Consider the following 7,110-nt stretch of genomic DNA (forward strand, 5'->3'; position numbering starts at 1 on the left):
ACAGCATTTGTTTATAAAATAGCAAATGTTCCAAATTGTTAGTTTGGTTCATAGACTTGTTCAAATATTTCATAGAAAACAGGCCGAATTCATGACTTATTTGACTTGTTATTTCTATCAGGCAAATCAGATAAATGTTCCTCCACAACAGTTCCATCTAAGAGGTGGTACTGTATACCAGTTGGTATGAAACATTAGTAGCATTTTACAGTTGCAACTATACAAGAGCAAGAGCTAACAGAGCTAGCTTTCTTGTTCTGTTCTGCAACACTTTGGGCCACTTGGAAAGCATCCTAATGGCACAGTAATGAGATAAAAGGGAGATTTTTGTAAAAGAGAATTAGTTATTTGACGGAAGATCTGTACAGGACCACAGTTGGTACTGGACATTATGTTCTATATTGTATGATTTTCTGTAATAGCATTTAATACGTATGATCTAAAACACTCCCTGTAAACAGCCTCTGGTGTATAGTAACACTGTGTAGCCTACATTATCAACATGTCACATCACAGAAGGGATTCTATATGCATATCTTCTGTTGGCCTGTACCATCTTAACACATTCACAAGGGAAAAGAATTGCTGTAAGCTACACGACTCAACTCACTTGACACCAGTGTGTATTTTTTAATTGGGAACTATCCGGCAAGTTCAGATAGACATGAGGACAGCTCAGCACCAGGTTCAGTGTCTGGCCTGATAGAAAGAATCTTATCTAATCGTCCGTTCTGCATTTCGCTTTGAAAAGTGATTTAAAACAGATTTTGTAATGGCCGAATCGCATAAAACTGTGTGAAATTGTGCAGATAATCAGCTAAATCTCTCAACATGAAAAGATAATTGCTCCAGAAATTAGCCGTACCTGGGGTTCATTCATTTGGTCATGGCTAGTTTCTTGTATAGCGATGATATGATATTAGTGCCAATTAAGAATGGGTCAGAGTTGTTGAAGGTCAGACACTAATGCAAGGGATCATTGAAATGGTAATTATAAACAGATTAGGAAGTTACGGTGCTTTACAGGGGGTTATTATATAATCACTCTGTGTGTGTACGGTTTAGTGTAATAAAGGATTATGGAGTAGCGAGAATATGTCTCGACTGGGGATGACTTGGAAGTTGAAAATGAGCTTCATGCTCCTTTTCTCTTTTTCTCTCTCTTCCTGGAGAGAGCGGTGACGACGACATTCTAGCTGAAATTAAGAGCTTTTCTCCAGGCACTGCCCAGAGAATCAAGTAGTAGTGCACTCATTGTATCAAACTACTACATTTTAAACATGTTATATGAAAGGGTGACGTAAATCCTCATTTGTATATGTATTTATGCCAAAGTGTACAAACATACATCAACTTTCTTCAGAGCTGTTCTTTTTACAACTCATTTTCAAATATTAATTGTTGTTTTTTTGTTGGGGGGGGGGGGGTGTTGCTATACGCAGTCTTGATAACTGTGATATAACAGTATGATTTTCTTTGTCAAATCTTCATGGTCTGGTTTATCTGAAGTCAATGTGCCTGTAATGCTCTATTTCCTTTTACTCAACTGTCGCCTGTGTGGGACATCACCACATCCCTACAGCAGAACTCAACCTCTCTGTGAGACGAGCTGTTATCTGGTCCGAAAACTACAGGCTCTCTTTTTCTCTCCCGCCTGCTCTCCCCAAGCCCTCCTTATCGGTTAAAGGAACTTGACACCATTTAGCGCTAACTGAAAACCGTTTGTTCACCAGTTCACCCAGTGCTCTGCTCCACAGAGGAAACCACGGCCTGCCTTCCTTGTCTAACACTGAGACGCTTTCTTCCCTGCCGAAAGGCTCTGTCTCTCTGTCTCAGGCAGGTTACGCTCGACAGTTGACTTAGACCAGCGGTTGGGTTTTATTTTGTTTACGTAACCGTTTCATCATGCGTCTGAGGACGAGTGATCTGGGACAACCGGATGATGCCTACCACAGCTCGGCTGTCTGTTCCAGGCACCTCATTAAAGGGACATTGCAGGTTTCTGAAGGAGCTCACCCGCCCTGAGACGGGTTCATCTTTGATTTCAGGTTTAGCTGACGTTACAATGGCGTAAAGACTCCTTGTCTCTTTCCGTAGCGCCGCCTTAACAACGCGAGAGGGAGGTCATTGGTCCAGATTCTTCTCCTGCCAAGTTACTGATTTTCACTGGGAAACTACAAAGCAGGCTGGATTGGCCTCCAACCCTGCCCAGATCTGGGAGAGGGGGGCGTCTTAAGGGCTTTAGTTGACTCAGCACATCAGAGGAAAACTGCTGGGAGGTTTGGGGCACGCCGTCCTCGATGAAATTGTCATCACACTTGAAAGCTTAGAACTGGGAAAACATCAAACAGATCTTTAATTGTGTGTGTGTGTGTGTGTATAGTGGGGGGACGCGGGGGAGAGGGACTGAGGAGGGGGCGTGGTGCTGGTGCTACTTGTGCATGTCTGGGTGCTCGTGTGTTTGTGTACGCGAGTGCACATGTAGGATTCTTGTCAGCGTTGTGAATAACAAAGCAGGTATCTTCACTAAATCAAGCGTCAACCTCAACCCGCTCATTTTAGACCCATAAGTTATTGATGTGTCTGTGCCATCCTTTCACTGTCACCAATCAGAAGAGCATCATTCTGGTGCAACATTGAGGGGGACTGATCTTTTTGCACAGACTTACGCTTGTCACTGAAGTCATGAATTTTCACCTGTGTCAGCATTTGGCATCAGGTCGTTTGAACCCTTGTTTTATACAATTTAAAGGTGGCTTCAGTAATAAGTAACCCTGTCTTAGACCTAAAATGTGTGTTGACACCCAAAGTTAATGCCTAGGTTTTAGTATAGCAAGCTCACGCATGTCTTTTCTGTGGGACACTAGAGTTTCGTTCTCGCTTTGTTCCCAGTCCAAACAGACCTCAACACAAAATCTTGTTTTTGTTTGATGCAGTGCAGTGAGACAGTTACTGTATGAGTCGACGCTGTGCTGAAACCTGCTGTCTCTCATTCAAGCATACGGCAGCCTGACCGCCTCTCTGCAGCGATGCTGTGTGGAGTCCTTCCTCACGAGTGCATCGTGGGTTCGCCTGATTTGGTGGACTGGACACTTCCTCCTTCCAGCCATGTCAAGTGACAGAGGGATCGGCCTCCTTTGGCGTCCGATGTGGCCCAGAGAGGAAGTGAGAGGGGATGATGGGAAGGCGCCTCGGTGCATTCCGTTCCATACGTTTGTCTTCTTTCTGTCAGTCCAGCAGATAGACAAGCCTCAGACTCTCTGATCGCTCTCAGCCCCCTCCCTCGGTCCTGCTCGTGAGAGATTAACAACAAAGTGGTTCGATTAATCCATTTGAAGTGACAGGGAATTTGATTTAGAAGAGGGGTAACAAACACAACACTGCAGCTGTGCGGGCACCAGATAGAGAGGGGGGGAGTGCAATTAATTGACCTCCCTGGTAGCAATTAAACACAAAGAGAAACAAAACAAAACATGAGTCTCGTCTGTGAACATTATGCCTGCCTGGATGCAAGTGATGGAAGTAGCAAGGGGTGTGTGTGTGTGTGGGGGGGGGGGGGGGGGGGGGGGGGGCAGGGGGGGAAGTGTGAACAGAGAGAAATTGGACTTCCACAGTAACATTGGCCTATAGTGCCACACACAATCTCCATGTTATTGTAGATGTGTTTCCTTGTTTGCCTCTTATCAGCAGCCTCCTCACAGAAAACGTGTTTGTCTTTTTGAAGAGTGAAGAATAGCAATACCAAAATTAAGCAAGGTGACATCGACATGTAGTTTTAACTGTACCTTTTATAAACAATGGACACATAAAATAAATAAAAAACTCCCTATGGAAAGTCTCCTTTAACATTTACTTCAAGCACGGCCTCCCACACTCTGAGCTTGTTGTTTCTTGTATGGTTGATGTTTGTGTTCAAGCTTTCATATAGGCCTAATCTGGCCTCATCCCTTAATATACCCACTGCCTTTAACATGAGGTCTGGGTGCACTGTGGATCGCTGTCTGTGGCCCGCCTCTTTGATCTCTGTCTTAACCACACAGCCGAGTGATGAACGCTTTCATTTCGCCGTACCTTGAATGCATAGGACTGAGTCACAGTGGACACACCTATGTTTGTGTTCTGACAGGTGTTTATAGAAGTCCCAGATTCACCCTCAGACTAAGCTTTAGCTCCTCTGCGTCTGTGTGAAGCGGTTTGGACTGGAATGTTTCGTACAGTCCATGTGCTCAGGCATGCTGTGGTTACAACATTGAGCCCTGTTTGATTTCTCTCCTTTCGCAAGATGCTTTGAAGCGGCATGTGAACGTTATGGTGGAGTGTTTTAGAAGGCCATCTAGAGGTTCAGTCTCAGACTGCAGTTCCCCTCTCCTTGTGACCTCATCTCCACTCTTGAGCAGTTGCCTGGAAGAATCTCTCCTGGAAAGGACAACTATCACTGAGATAACTGCTGAGACCGTCAGTTTCAGTTTGGAAGAGTTCTCATTATCTGACTTTACAAGCAACTTGTCTCACTGCCCCTAGCCTCGGGTGGTCTGACTGAAATACTTCAAGTCCTCTTGAACATTATATATATATATTTTTATACATAGTGATGGACTGGAAAGCATCACCATTTTGATGTAGAACAGAGAAACATCTGGGTTTCATTCTGGTTGCCAAGCCAGCTCTATTTGACACCCGTCCACCTCATAGCGGACTCAAATGAGAAGTAGGTTTGCCTCTGCTTCCTCACATTAAAGAAAGTGTCATTTTGATATACAGTGAAATATTGTCAATATTAGCTTTGTAAGAATGTCAACATTTTTCATTTACTATGGTTGGCTGCTATGATTCGTAATGATGTGTTGAGACTGAGATTACTCATATAACATACATGTTTCCTTGGTATGGTATCTTTAAGGAGAAAACCTGATTTTGACTAAAATATTTTATAGTAAAAAAAAAAAAGCTATAAAACCAACTTTGCTAATTTACAGTATTCCATCCCATCTCTATGGGACTCTCTTGTAAGTCGGGTAGTGGAACAAAACTTGGCACTTGGCAACTTTTGTTTTTATGCAGTACGGTTCCATAAAAAAAGTCTGGATTAAGGTTTTCTCACTCGTTTCTCACTCTTTCATTTCAATTCAGCAGTCTTTAATGCAAAACATACAGGTGAACATCGTCTATCCGTGGAAGGACAAGGACAACTTCATGACACTATATCAGCGTTAACAGCGTTTCAGCTGTTTTAGCCAGTCTGTTCCAGGTGTCCTGACCTCTCCATAATCTGACCAGAAGTGATGAGCTCCGCTGTTGAAGCGGCTTAAGAGATCAGGCATTTGTAATGGCGAACACTCCTTGATGACTATGCATGGCATACGTTAGAAATAGATGAACACATTGTATCAGATTCCCACTGATAACTCCAGACACTGGCTCAGATACAGGGTGTCAGCAGGATTTATTCACTGACATTGCATGTCTGAATGGATGAAAGCTGTTCCCAGTTTAATAATCTAGATACAGCAGAAACATTTCTATTGTGAAGACTGCTTTCCAGATTTTTTTTATTTATATAGATTAAATCATGTACTAATACATGCTTGTTAGGTCCAGTCACCCTCCAAAAAGAGAGACCTGCTATCTTATGCAAACCGTTCTCTAACACTATCGTTTTCATATTTAATAGGCATCCTTAATAGGTCCCTAATGGACTCTAAATTTGGAGACGAATAGATAACAAACAAAAAAAGAAAAGGGTTAATTTAGTTTGGCTCAGGTGAGTTAATTATTCTTTTCAGCCACTTCACTGCACATCCATAATTATTATTAACAAGCTTAAAAGAGTTGAGGAGCTCTGGGACTTGGTGGCTAGCAACACAGAGCCGGAGGAGGGGGCGGGGGGTACAATCATTATGCTAATCAGGGTGGCTGTAATACTTTCCAATCACACAGTCGCTATAATAATCTACTGAGACCCCGTGAGGGTCATTGGTTTGTTCCACACTCTACACCCTCCCCCCTCCCCTTACCCCCATCCTCCCCTTCTGCTAGGCGAGCGATGGATTCCACTTGATTAAAAGACGTTCATGCATGGATCCCCCAGTCTGGGGACTCTCAAATGTGGGGCATAATGACAGTTTAGCCGGTTGGATTCGGGTTCAAGGTACGTCATCATTCACGGTTTGACAAACCTTGTTTTTCTTTGTTATGTAGACAGGTTAAATCAATGTAACAAAGGAAAATGACGTATAGATGATTTGGAATATTCGTATTACACACACATTTGAATATCAGCTATATTAAATAACACTCTTACATTAACAGTAAATATTGACTCTTAAAAAAAGTACTTATTTGTGGTAAACAAAGAGAAATGTATTTCCCCTTCATAAAGAGCAATCATCCATATCCAAGCACATTGGAAGAGCAAAGGCAGCCTAGATCCTCTGACTGCTCTCCCGTGCTGAGGAACAGAAGAGGGGGTCTATGCTTGGTGTAATCAGCCTCCATGTGCTTCCTCCCTGAGTAGAAGCTGGTATTTCTTGGACATCTGTTCGTGACAGCAGCAGCTACAGCGCCGGACTGGGCCTAGTCCCAGGTGAACGGGGATACTGAGAGGGGGGAGAGAGAGGGAGGAAAGAGAGGGAGGGAGCAAGGAGGGAAGGGAAGGGGGGAGGAACGAGACAACGAGACAGACAGACTGCAGACTCAAACTTTGGCCCGGTAAATCTGTCTCTATTGTGTTCTTGGATCAACATATTTCGGTAAAAAATTCCTTTTGGAGCCAAACAGAAGGGCATTTGCTGTGCATGGTCATTTTAAAGTGGCCAAACTAGACCGTGTCGCAGTGACAAGGTTGTAGCAATCATTCTTTTAGCACCGTAGTTTGCTACACAATTCTCCCACTCACGCACCCTACCTCAGAGACTATCAGCAGCCGTGTCCACAGAGCTGCGTTCGAGTTAAGAATGTTGAACCCGGTTCAAAGTAGCACATTTTAAACAATTACAGATGGCGGAGCGCTTGACGTAGAGGTGTAATTGACAGCAATATCAGCAGAGGGGGAGGTATCTTGACAGGCTAGGTGGTACCGTGATTAATTACCGCACGTCTTCTCTGGGCATT

The sequence above is a fragment of the Osmerus mordax genome, chromosome 6 (assembly GCF_038355195.1).
Source record: "Osmerus mordax isolate fOsmMor3 chromosome 6, fOsmMor3.pri, whole genome shotgun sequence".
NCBI lineage: Eukaryota > Metazoa > Chordata > Actinopteri > Osmeriformes > Osmeridae > Osmerus > Osmerus mordax.